Source organism: Zalophus californianus, chromosome 2, assembly GCF_009762305.2.
Source record: "Zalophus californianus isolate mZalCal1 chromosome 2, mZalCal1.pri.v2, whole genome shotgun sequence".
NCBI lineage: Eukaryota > Metazoa > Chordata > Mammalia > Carnivora > Otariidae > Zalophus > Zalophus californianus.
Window position 1 is genome coordinate 16,686,920 of NC_045596.1, and position 13,712 is coordinate 16,700,631.

General features: G+C 37.5%; 1 protein-coding gene across 3 annotated transcripts in view; it reads right to left on the minus strand.

Annotated features, from left to right (window-relative positions):
- KCNIP4 (potassium voltage-gated channel interacting protein 4) overlaps positions 1-13,712 on the minus strand; it is a 1,107,330-nt gene that overhangs the window by 310,598 nt on the left and 783,020 nt on the right. The gene's annotated exons all lie outside the window — the stretch shown is intronic.

Genomic DNA, 13,712 nt, shown 5'->3' on the forward strand with positions numbered 1-13,712 from the left:
TTTATATTTAAATCTATGATTCATTTTAACTTAATTTTGTAGGAGATTGTAGGGCAGGAAAACTTTTCCCTTCTTCCATTCTAGGTTCTTCAGCTGGCCTAATAATTAAAATGACATCAGACAGATTAACAGGATTAAAACAAATTTAAATTCATAATGCAGGAACCCATAAAAATATGAGATTCAAAAAAGTGACCAAAGCAGGCACCCTTAATACCTTTTAGACAAGGAAATAATAAATTTGTGAAGAACAAAGAGGACAAAGGTGTGAGGAAGCAACAACAAGCCTTATATGGTCTTCTCAGCCCTAAATTCCTAGGTGATCATGACACCTTCTCCTCCTTGTATAGGGAGGGTACCTTTCACATGGGAGATTTAGCTCTGCTTTCAGAAGGACAGAGGAATCAGAGTGTCCCCCATGCACCAGCTGTTTCTTAAGTCACTTTAATTCAAAATCATCAACACGCCAAAGTGGCATATTTGGGGGTGGCATATTCTGGTCCCCTTCAAGACATTAAGTATAGATTGAAGTTTTTTTTTCCTTTTTCTTTTCTTTTTTTCTTTCTTTCTTTTCTTGTTATTATCATTGTCTGATTTCTCCAACACATTTTGAAAAGACTATCTGGCCTCTACTAAATTGTTTCTGCACATTTGTCAAAAGTCATTTGAGCATATTTTCATAGGTCTATTTTTGGATTCTCTATTCGGCTTCATTGATCTGTGTGTCTACCTTTCTGCCAATACACAGAATCTTGATTACCATTGCTATATAATAAGTCTTGAATACAGGTAGAGTGATTCCACCTACTTTATTCTTCTTTTGCAAAATGATTTTAGTTATTATAGTTTCTTTGGCTTCCCATATAAAGTTTAGAATAATCTTGTCTATGTGTACAAATATCTTGCTTGGATTTTAGTAGAAACCGTGTTAAGCCTGTATATCAATTTGGGGAGAACTGACATTTTTACTATATTGAGTCCTCCCAATCTGTATGCCTCTTCATTTATTTAGATCTTCTTTAGTTTCTTTTTTTTTTTTAAGATTTTATTTATTTATTTGACAGAGAGAGACAAAGCAAGAGAGGGAAAACAAGCAGGGGGAGCGGAAGAGGGAGAAGCAGGCTTCCCGCTGAGCAGGGAGCCCAATGTGGGGCTCAATCCCAGGACCCTGGGATCATGACCTGGGCCAAAGGCAGACACTTAACAACGGAGCCATCCAGGTGCCCCATAGATCTTCTTTAGTTTCTTTCATCAGCCTTTTGTGTTTGTCAGCCTGTTGGGGCTGGATGGTGCCATGTTATCTCCATTGATACCGTAGGGGGTGGGGTTCTCCACTCGGCCTTCTGTGACATCACCCTGGTGGTGTTGGGGTGACTCACAATAGCTTATCAAGGATAGAAGTCTAGGCTCTCTGCTAGTCCTTCCCTTTGTTAACAGGGGTGGAAGTGGGGCACAATGTTTTTGGTGGTGTTTGGCTAAAGTAGAAGTCTTGTCTGAAAGTTTCTGCTTTGCTTGGATACTCCTGGTTCTTCGGCTGGAGAGAGCAAGCTTCTTTTTTCTGCATCTATTGGTGGTTCCAAGTTGCTGGGTTCCTCATTGTGTCATTGTCCTGTGGTCTCCTGCTGGTCTGCTTTCTTCTCTACATCTATTAGAGTCTTCTTATATTTGTTTTATATATATTGTCTAGGGTTTTTAGCTATACATAGAAGGAGTAATAGGGTACATGAATTTCATCTTCCTAGAAGCAGAAGATGAAATTTACAGGACAAGTGTTACTTTTTTCAATGTGTGTTTCTATTCTCTGCTTTATCAGATCATTACAAAGACTTGTATTAACCCCACCACACTATGAGAATGTTTGACAAAAAAGTTAAGTGCCTTATCCTGGTCAGTTTGTGCGTGGAACTATTCTTTGTACCAAACGTGTATATTTTTAAAGATTAAACTCTTATCACATTAATACAATGGGTTTTAAAGATTACTCTCTTCAAATGAATTGAATGGTCATTAAATCATTAAAAAAATCATGCTGGATCAAGGTAGGAGTTAGAAAATATACTATGTGTGGTTTCATGGAAATATGCCAACTAGAGTCATTTTTCTATGTTCTGGCAGAATATTTAGAAGTCCTGGTTCTTCTAATGCCTGGCTATTTTCTTAGAGCCACTTCACTATTTTGGGTATCAGTTTCCAAATTTGTAAAACAATGGTAATAACACCTGCCTTGCCTATTTCTCAGAATTCTTGTAATGATCAAATGAGTTAGGATATGAGTAAATATTTTCCAAGTTCTTAAGCTATTTATAAATGTAAAATGTTATTTTAATCTCCATCATTATTAGTCAAATAGTTATGAGTATTCTCCTTATCCAGCAAAAATGGAAGGCAATGAGATACAAAAGGCTTAAAGAGGAAAATATCAGCAATCACAAGAGTAGGCTCTGCAAATATAATAGGTCCAATAAAAGCAAAAGATTATTTGGTATTGGTAGGCTGTGGTATTATATACACACTGATGTGATAAAGAATTACATGCAGTTACATAAAATAAGGAAATTCGCTGAGAATATCTTTCTCTAGAAATTTTAAAATTAGATTTATTATCCAATGTAGTTTAGCCATGACATGAAAAAAATAAAAAGCACAGAATCAGTTTTATTTACCATTTCATTCCACCATGGGATATCTATTCCTGTGAGGCCAGTCTCCTAAATATACCCCCTGCTTGCCATCCCATGGTTCCCCCTCATTCCCTCTTACCCATTCTTCAGGATCTACCAATATTCTCACCTCCCCCATTAACTTTCTCTGACGATTCCAGCCTACTCCCCTCTCATCCTGACATGAAATCTTATTGCTCTCATTGTCTGTACCACAAAATTAGGCACTTAATTATATATTGCTTTGCACTGTTTTCTAATTGTGTCATGGATATCTTCTCTTTCACACTAAATTGTAAATTCTCAGCAAAGGACCAATTCTCATGCTTTTCTGTTTCTCCTTCAGCATTTAGAAAACATGGGAATATATTAGCTCCTCAAAGAATAATTAATTGACCAAATGACTTTTCTAGACTCTTTATAACTCTTTAACTCTATAGTATTAAAGAAGTACAGAGAACAAGAAGACCAAAGATAACTATATTAATTACCCTGAGTGATAAAGTTATTCAGTGCACTTGGGCTCTGGCAGGTACTGAGATATGTAGTTGGCGGAGTAGACTGCGGTGATGAACTAAAGGGCCATACATTTTGAGTTCTGGAATGACTCATCACTACCTGCAGAGTAGATTTATTAAAAAGAGATCTTTGTGATTTATTTCACCATTTACTTAAATTGTGTTGGTGTCAACCACTTGGCATCCTATCCTCCAAGTAAATCAAGGTGATGTGAAGGGTTAATTTGTATGGAGTGTTATCCTGGTTCACACATAGACTGGATCTAGAAAGGACTAAGACAAGAGGCTTTCATTAGGAAGTTTGGAATTCTTAGAAAATTCTATTGAGTTCTTTTATCTCACTTTGAGAATAAAAGCAAAAGTAAACATCTTTAAGGAGGTTGCCACTGGGAACCTTGGAAATTATCTAGTTTAACCTCCTCATTTATGGGTCAGAGGCTCTAGAAGTTACATAAAAATGGGTTACTGTTGCAAGGGTTTCTTTACCAGTTCAAAGAATGTTCAAAATACATCATTTTGACTACTTTAGTCTTTTACCTACTAGTATTTGAATAAGTACCTCCAAGACAAAGTTCACATATTTTATAATTAAAGGGCTCTGAATTTAAACTCCAGATTTGTTACTTCTTAGTTATATGACTCTAAGTAAATCTAATAGCCTCAGTTTTCTCATGGATAAAATTGATAAAGCAATATCTATTTCTCAGGATTCTTACAATAACTAATAGTTTCATATAACAAATGTTCTTAGCACTCCAGAAAAACATAAAATATTATAAAGAATAAGTTGTTCTGTTTACAAGCTTCATTTTCAACATAATATAATAGTATTATTATATTGTAAACATTGTTATTGTTAAGCTTAACTTTTGAGTAGGGACTATATTATAGTTTACAAAATAATAAAATTAATGAAGTTTTAGAATTAGATCGGAATGCCAAAGTAATGTAGTAGAGGGCACCTCACAAAACCTGGATATCAGAAAGTATACCTAGAGCACAGGATGACTGGTATGAGTCTTACAGATTAAAAGTAATTGATGCAGACAAGTTGGCTTGGGTACATGTAGATTTTAGATAAGTTTAGCAGGAAGGAACATGGTTGAATGGAGAGTATAACATAAGGATCAGTGGCAGTTATTCTAGTAAAATGATACCTTAGGAGCAATGGGACAGATGGAACCCATTTGAAAAAAGGTCACACTTTTTGAATGACTGGAATGAGCCAACTCTGAGAGGGAGGAGTCAAGAGTGACTTTCACTCAAGGTGCCTAGTTTGGGTAATAGGTAGATAGAGAAATGGTGAGTTTATTTTGGGCTGGGATGAACTTGAGGGTATTATGGAGAATGCTTCTTCCCTACTTTTCATATGTCCGTACTAAGGAAGTGAAAGAGGGAAGCAGGTGAGTCGGTCTGAGAAGGAGATGTGATGACAGAAGAAGAGGGCAAAGTGACACAACTGGCTTTGAACATAGAAGAGGGACACCAGTCAAGGTATGGCAACCTCTATTGGATGGCAAAGGTGGAGAAAGCATACTCTTCCCTAGAACCTCCAGAAAGGAATGCAACCTAATGGCATGTGATTTTAGTCCAGTGAGACCTATTTCTAATTTCTGAACTGCAGCACTGTAAGATAATGAATTCATGTTGTTTTAAGCTGCTATGTTTGTGGTAATTTGTTAAAGCAATAATGGGAAACTAATATACTCTGCAACTCACCCAACATGCTCTTCCTCTCCTCCCTGAGTGGGAGTTTATAAATGCATGGACTCTGACCCAGACTGTCAGAGATGAATTCTGGCCCCTCCACATCCTAGCTCTGTGGCCACAGTTACTTAACTTCCACACCACTATTTCCTCATCTATAAAATGGAGGTTATAATAATACCTTCCTTGTAGGGTTGTTGAGTGGATTAAATGAATTAATATACATGACTGCACTTAGAACAATAGGCAAACAAGTAAACACTATAAAAGTGTGTGTGCTATTATTATTAGTGGTATATCTACCTCCACAAATTATTTGATAACCAGTTCAAATGTCATCTCTTTCACAAAAAATGCCTACCTACTCCTTCTCCTTTTCTGGACATTAAGATCTCTCTTCCTTAAATCCACAGAGAACTTTCTCTTTATAATTTTTTTACCGCACTTGGCAATTTAAATTTCATTTAAGCACTTTCACACACGTTGAATCATCTCTAAGAGATAAGATCTTGCAAAGAGTTGCTGATACATGTTTTGTTTGCTTATTTATATTAATCTTGTTATTCCCACAGTTTTGGGGCCACTGTTTTGCATATTATAGGTGCTCAATAAACATATTTTGAAGTACCAATGGTGTTTTCAAGAAACAAAGTAAATCACTCACTGAACGGTGTCTAGCAACATCTGTATCAAGAATTAATCAAAACCTAGAAGAGTGTCATAGAAAATATGCTCCACAAAATATGCTCCAGTAATTGCCAGGATTCAGATTTTGTTTTTTTCTTTCAGTCTAGATGTTCAACCTTAATTTAAATCCCATGTTAGATCAAGATTGCTTTTTTCATTAATTACTATCCTCTAAAGTGTATTTTATAAAGTCCCCTCTGAAGTTTTTCTTTTTGATCAGGAAGCATGATGATGTAGGGACTGAATTTTAGTGCTGTGCAAAGACATGACTGGGGCTCTCATTTCTGAACTTCTAGAACCTTTCCATTAAGACTGTCATCATATGTGGCTAAAAAGTTGACTTCAGAGGATTTTCTGATAATAGTGGTCAGTTGTTCAGTATTTGAGAAATAGAGTGAAAAAAGTACAAACATAATTGCCATAGAAATCAGTGTTTTAAGTTCTAAAATTAATAGTCTCATTAGTGGTTATGTTTATGTTTGCATAAATCTACAGTTAGCCTCAAAACACTGATAATTACTGTAGGGTTATATCCTGGCCCAGCATAAGAAATGAAATCCAATTAAGACCAGCTGCCATTAACCTTGGTGGTATTTTTTGAAATTATTCTCCAAACAGTCCCAATTGTTGTTAAAACAGTGGAAGAACAAGTTACTTATTGGGAAGGAGGGAAATTAAGTCTTCTAAACCTTACAAGCTCTGACTCCGTGGCTCTAAAAAGAAGCCGATTCACATGGCTCTGCTTTTTATCCCTACTTTGACATCCCGGCATAATATCTGTAATTTAATTACATGATACAAAAACAAGTCTTCACTTACATCCTATGCATGCTATACTCAGGGAAGAGTAATTCATTCTATCAAACAGCTCACTGACTTTTGAGAGTTACAATAATTAGGGAATTTTTTTACATAAAACAGAAAAACACAATGGCTCACACATATCGTCACTGAAGACAATTAAAAAAAAAAGATGTTGAAGACAATCTTTGAAAACAGCATACATTATAACTGAGGAAACCATGTCTTCAGCTTACAAACTTTTCAAAGCTTTATGTCAAATGAAGAGGTAAATCTTCCTTTGTGATGCCACTAATCTCATACTGAAAAGTAACTTTCCTTTGAACAGATATGTTGCTCATGCTTTCTCAGACAAGCAATCTACTCTTTTTTAGTGGCTCCGAATTGATCCTGCTAATGCAGAAACTAGCTTTCTCAGATTTGTTTAGCTTTCAGTGTTTGAGCTTTCAGAGCAATTTCTTCTTTTAATTTCTCTTTTGCTGTGTTAGAAATAACTGCAATGATTTTTTCTCATGCTGATTTTTAAGTGCTTAAAGGAAAGCAAAGGTTGATAGCTCATCAAGACACACAAGACTCCCCTAAGAGATGACAGCTTCCATTTTGAGAATGCATTAGCCAAACACTTCCATTTCCACTGGAGGGTGTCATTAGGGGCACTTAAGCAAAAAAAGCTACTAGGAGCAAAAATACCCCAGAGAATTTATGTAAAGATTTTGATGTACCCTTTGCCCCATATTTTAAAATGATATATAACTCAAAGTGCGATCATTTGGATTATTATGAGTTGTGATGAACTTAAGCCTGTGTAATATTCTAACCCAACAACTTGCTTTATGACAGCAAGAGCACAGGCATCTGCCTTAAAGAGTCATCTTACTTCCTCTTCTCTTGGCTACCACTGGGATTTACAGTGTCTGGGGCAAGAGGCAGAAGTAATAAAGTCTTACAGGAAAAAAAATTTACATCAGGTCATTATCAGAAATGAAGACATGATGAGCAATGGGTTAAAACACTATTACTAAATCAGTTAGTCCTGAAGAAGAGAGCTCTGAATCTGTTCTCCTTCAGAAGGAAAATATGCTTATACCTAATACGCACTGAACACTTTTGAGAGAAATGACTGTGTGGGGATCCTAACTGCGTGCCACATTCTGTGCCAGGCCATTATATATTTCATGTAAATTATATATACAGTTTATTATAATTATATTATACTTAATTTATTATATTAGACATAAAATATAAATTACAATATATGTTATATATATATACACACAAAAATATGTGTGTGTATATGTATATTATATATACATAAAATTTCATGTGAGTGTTAAACTAACTCTGCATTTAGACATTATTATTGCCACATTAAAGATGCTTCCAGAGTAGCATAGCTGGTAAATCATTTAAATGGGACTTGGATGCAGGTCTTATTGGTTTCAAAGTATGTGGTCTTTATTCTACATCATATTGGTCTTACTTGATTTTCTTCTCCTCTTTATTTCCTTTCCCTGTGTTTCTTAATCAGGCAAAGGTAGGGACTGACTCTAGGTAAAGACTAATTTCTTAGCCTCATCAGATTCTTTTATTCTTTTTTTTTCTTTTTTTGGGAGAGAGAATGACAAAGACAGAGGGGGGAGAGGTGGGGAGGGACAGAGGGAGAGAGGCTCCATGCCCCTCACGGATCTCAGGATCCTAAGATCATGACCTGAGCTGAAATCAAGAGTTAGATGCTTAATCAACTAAGTCACCCAGGTGCCCCTGACTATTTTATTCTTAGGGAAGATTCATATTCTTTCTTTCTCTCAAAATATCTAGTCTTTATTCTTTTAGTGAACTGAATTATGGCCCCCCTCAAATGATATGCCCAGGTCCTAACCCCAGAAGCTGTGACTGGTACGTTATTCAGAAAATGGATCTTTGCATATGTGGTTAAGGACCTTGAGAAGAGGTGCTTATTCTGGAGTACCCAGATGGGCCTTAAATACAATCACATGTATTATCAGATAAAGAAATTTATCTGTCTCCCTCTGGGTTTCTTCTTCTAGAGGGAGACAAACACACAGAAGAGGAGGAGGTAATATGACCACAGAGGTAGACCTTGAAGTCAAGAAGCCACAAGCCAAGAAATGCCTAGAGCCAATCAGAAGCTGAAAGAGACAAGAAATGGATTTTCTCCTGGGGCCTCTGGAAGGAGTGTGGCCCTGCTGATACCTTAAGTTAACTTCCGGCCTCGACAAATGTGAGAAAATAAATCTTTGTTGTTTTAAGCTAGGAAGTTTGTAGTAATTTATCATGGCAGCCACAGAAACTAATACAACTCTCCTCTTTTAAATTCTGAAATTGGTGGCAGGGGAAATTGTAATGTAAAAACACAGCATGCTCACTCTAGCCCTGTGAGGTAATAGGAAACATAGATAAACTGTAGGAAATATAGGGGCTTTTTACTTCTGCATAATCCTGTAAAGCTCCTCATGGTCATACAGTTTGTCTTTTTCTATCTTCTTGTGCCCAAATATCTTCTGATTACTGGGAGACAGCCTGTGGTCAATAGATATTTGTTGAGCAAATCAACCTGACTTGGCAGCAGCTCCAGCAGAATTGGGACATTTCAGAAAAGAATAAAAGGTCATTTATCCTGAGAGAAGTGTTAATTCTTGCCTGAATTCTCATCAGCGCGCTAACACCTGCTCTGACACGCATTTAGTTCTATCAGTATGTCGGAACTAGCCAGCCTTTGTGACATGCTGAAAAGGAAAGGTAAGTGAGAAATGCAGTGGTTAAGGTACATAGTCCTCAGGGTGTGGTGGCAATCACGAGTGAGTCATCAGAGGTGAGCTCTGTTATTTTTTAATCTATTAAAATAGAATTTTCCAGAAATCCTTAAAATGTGAGAAATGGGAATTGTGGGGCAATACATAAGTCTAAATGGCATGATGTAGGGCTAGGATTCCATTCTCCCATGTCAGCTGGAAAGTTGGGAGGAATCATAGTAGATCTGGGAATAGATGGCAGTGCTTTTTGGTGTGGACCCTTCACATCCAGGCTGCCCATCAGCCAGGATGCACCAGTTCTGCCATACTTCAGCTCTATAGTGAAGTCCAGTCTTGCTAGTTGGTGCCTTGCAGGACCAGCTGTCATATATATTTTTTAAAGATTTTATTTATTCATTTGACAGAGAGAGAGACACACACACAGCAAGAGAGGGAACACAAGCAAGGGGAGTGGGAGAGGGAGAAGCAGGCCTCCCACCAAGCAGGGAGCCCGAAGCGGGGCTCCATCTCAGGACCCTGGAATCATGACCCAAGCTGAAGGCAGATGCCCAACGACCGAGCCACCCAGGTGCCCAGCTGTCATATATTTTTAACATCATTTCAATTTATCCATTTTCTCTAGAATATATACCCCCTTCTTTTCATCCGCAGTGTTGTGGCTCCTTTCTGCTACTATTTGGATCCCTGTCTCCCACTCGGATGCCCAAAATAACCTCTTCAGAGATCTCTCTTCTTACCGAATTGCTCCCTAAATTTATTCTTAACACAAACTTTCTTGAAACTCAATCTGAACATATGACTGCTCTACTAAAATGCATAAATACACCAAGAAAAAAACAGAAAAATAATTCACCACTGATGGCTTTCTGTCATTCCACAGGATTAAATATAGATCTCATACTATATGCATGTGGGTATACGTGTATGTGCATGTATACACATACATATATTTAAATATATTGCATCTGCATTATATAGCAACTATATTCTATAAATGTATAATACCTATATTAACATACTTTCACAGTTTGAGCCTCATCTACTTCTGCAGCCTCCTCTCCTTTTCCCTATAATAGAGTCTGTGTTATAGCTCTACACACTTCTCGTGGCTTTTTGAAATCACCAACTTCCGGTTCCATGGTTTTATATGCAGCTGCTGTTGAGTAGGGATACACTGATGAGGCCAAAGCAACAGACACCTGTTCTGACTGATCAGGGCTTCTGTTCTATTTGATTGGGTGGTTGGGGCTTCCATGAAGGCAGAGCCTGAGATAAGGAATTGGATATGAGTGATTTCATAGTGTTTTGAGGAGGTAATCTCTGGAAGCAGATATGAGAAAGTAGTGAGTGATACAGGGCTGGAGGAAAATGTGCCTTGCCAACGTTGCTGCTGAGGAATCAGGAGTTCAAATATGTTGGGACCTGTGAGATGCCAACTCAATGCTCCCAGAATTATCCAGAAAGATAAAGCTTTTATCCTGCATCATTGATTGAATCTGTTGGTTCCTCTCCACTTCTAGGCTGTACTTCTGGAAAATCTAAGGGAGGTCCAATGACATCACCCTAGGCCAGGAGGCTGAATCAGAAGGATACGCAGTGAACAATGGGGTAAAATCCTGGCATTGCAAGGGGAGTCTGAGCTCCCATGTAATTGTCTACCACACCCGCTGCTGATATTAGACGTGGTCTAAGGGGGTGATGCAGGCACTGGATGAGTCTACAAACATTGCCCTTGCTAATGTTTCAGAATCCAATGAATTTCATTTATCCTCATATATTATGTATTAACAACATTCAACACAATTCACCACTCCCTTGCAATGATCATGTGTCTTGCTTTCCTTTGATTCTTCCTCTCTAGCCACTCTACTCAATGTGTTTTTTTTCTTCCTGACTTTATCAGACATTTAAAGTTGAAAATATTCAGGACATGTACTTCTCTTCTCAGTCAATATAATCTCTCACTAGTGTTTTTTTTTTTTTTTTCTAATTCCATGGCTTCATTGGCCACTTAAATCCACAAGTCCTAAATGTCTATCACTATACCAATCTTGCTTCTGATTCCCAATGTTTCTATCCAAATGTATACTTAGTTGTCTTACTGGCAACTCAAATCCATAAACCATTATCACTCAAAAGTGGCCTCTTTCAGGGTTCTGACACAGGAAGTGATACTGTAATCTACTTCACTCTTCAAACCAGAAACATAGGAGTCTAATAAGATTTCTCACTCTCTTCTCTAGAATGACCAAACATGCTGATCTGCCTGGGACTGAAGGACTTCTTGGGATGTGGAACTTCAAATGCTTAAGATTGGGATGATACTGGTCAAATCAGGATGGTTGATCACCATCAAGTCCTGGGGAATCTACCTCCTAAATATCTCTTTATCTGTCCATTTATTTCTACTCCAGGACAGCCACTATTGTCTCTCTGTATTATATGGCTTTATGCATCCACTCTTACTCTCCATTCCCTACCCTCCAAATGCTTTCTGCACACTGTGATTGCCAGACCTTAATAACAAACAAGATTATTATAAACCTCTTCTATCCCTTCTCATTATCCATAAGATGGTAAGACCCATATGGGATAAGACCCATAAGAAGAATATCTGTCTTCACCTGTACCCCAGGCTCATCTTTCATCACTTGTCCTCTCTATCTCTCTCTCTCTCTCTCTCTCTCTCTCTTTCTGGGTTCCAGCTGTACAAACATTTCCATCACTCAACTGTGTCAGGAAACAGAACTTGAATAATTTCCCCCTCCTCCTTCTCCATTTTCACTCGTTATCTTTCAGGTCTCAGATTCAATGCCATTTCGTCAAGAACTTTTTTCCCCCAAGACAATATCAGGTACATGTTCTCTTCCCTGCCTTAGCAGGCTATACGTCTTCAAAGAACTCAACAGCATTTATTATTTATCAAATGTCTATCTTCCCAGCCACATTAGAAGTTCCAAGAGGCAGGTATTCTTATTTTATTCTTTTATTCACCATTGTATCCCCAGAACCCCTCTCAGTGCTTGGAATGCATTAAATATTTGTGAAGTGAATGAATAAATATTTGGTAATAAAATATTTCTTCATATGATGTCACATTGTATTATAAATTCAGATATCTCAATTAAAAATGAAACTATATTAAGGAAGGAAATTAAGGCCATGATCCTTCATAAAATTTAGCAAGTTTTACCATATACCATTAGATATAAGGTGTCAATTGTACCATGTATAAATATTTTAAGCACAACTAAGAAAGGAAAATAATGCTGGAAAAAAAACCATGAAATGTCATTGATTAAAAGATACATCCAGTTTCCAGATTTTAAAAAGTGAAATAATGAGGAAGACCACACGGCAACAAGTACCAAAACATATTTCAAATCTATACACTTCTCTCCATCCTCTCCCCTCCCTCTTTGGTCCATGGAGCCATCACCTCATTCCTAGGCTGAGGTCTGTGGTTTCCTAACTGGTGTCTTCCCTTACATTCTTGAACCTGAGTTAATTTCCATGTTTCATCCAGAGTGATCATTTCAAAATGCAAACACCACCCAAAACCCTGCATAACCACATCCTTGTTATTTCTTTTATGTTACATGATACACACACTGCTTACTTTCTATCCTTCTGACATGCCTACCCACATTTTCTATCCTAAAATATGTTCCCCCTCTTTCCTTTACCTGGAATAGGCTCCAACTCATTGCCCTCAATCCTTGCTCCAACTCATCCTGTAAGTTTCTGTATAGACTTTCCTTCCCCAGAAAGGTGTCCTGCAATCCTGCTATTGTAAGTCAGCAGCCTCCTAACTTTGTCCCTGCCACTATTCTTTCTCAAACACATGCTCTGTTCTCTTATTTCATGGCAGTTTATTCAGGTTGTCTTCATATTATTTACTTGTATGTTTGTTGTATTATATTTGTCTCTTTCACTGAACTCTGAGCTCCATAAGGGCAGTCATCAAGATGATGTCAGTTGGCTTCATATATCAGAATGTGATGCATATCTAGTTGCTAAATGATTATTTATTGAATAAATGAGGCAACGGAACAGACACATTTTGCTGAAACAAGGATAATAGAAAACCCAATGCAAAGTTCTGAGGCATAAGAGTGTTTCTAAAAAAGGAACTATATATCCCCAAAAGGTAAGTGACAGACATAAACTTGCCTTTAAAAGACTTGGTTTAAAGAAAAATGCACATGAAATGTATTATTTTCAATAAAAGTAGTAAAGAGGGCGCCTGGGTGGCTCAGTCGGTTAAGCGACTGCCTTCGGCTCAGGTCATGATCCTGGAGTCCCGGGATCGAGTCCCGCATCGGGCTCCCCGCTCTGCGGGGAGTCTGCTTCTCCCTCCGACCCTCCCCCCCTCATGTGCTCTCTCTCTCTCATTCTCGCTCTCTCAAATAAATAAATAAAAATCTTAAAAAAGAAGTAGTAAATAGATGAAAATAAAGGGGTAGGGCCTTCTATTCTTAATATGCTTTATTTATTGAGCTTCATTTTTCTCCTAGATATTTTCAAATTATTCTTTTTTTTAAAGATTTTATTTATTTGAGAGA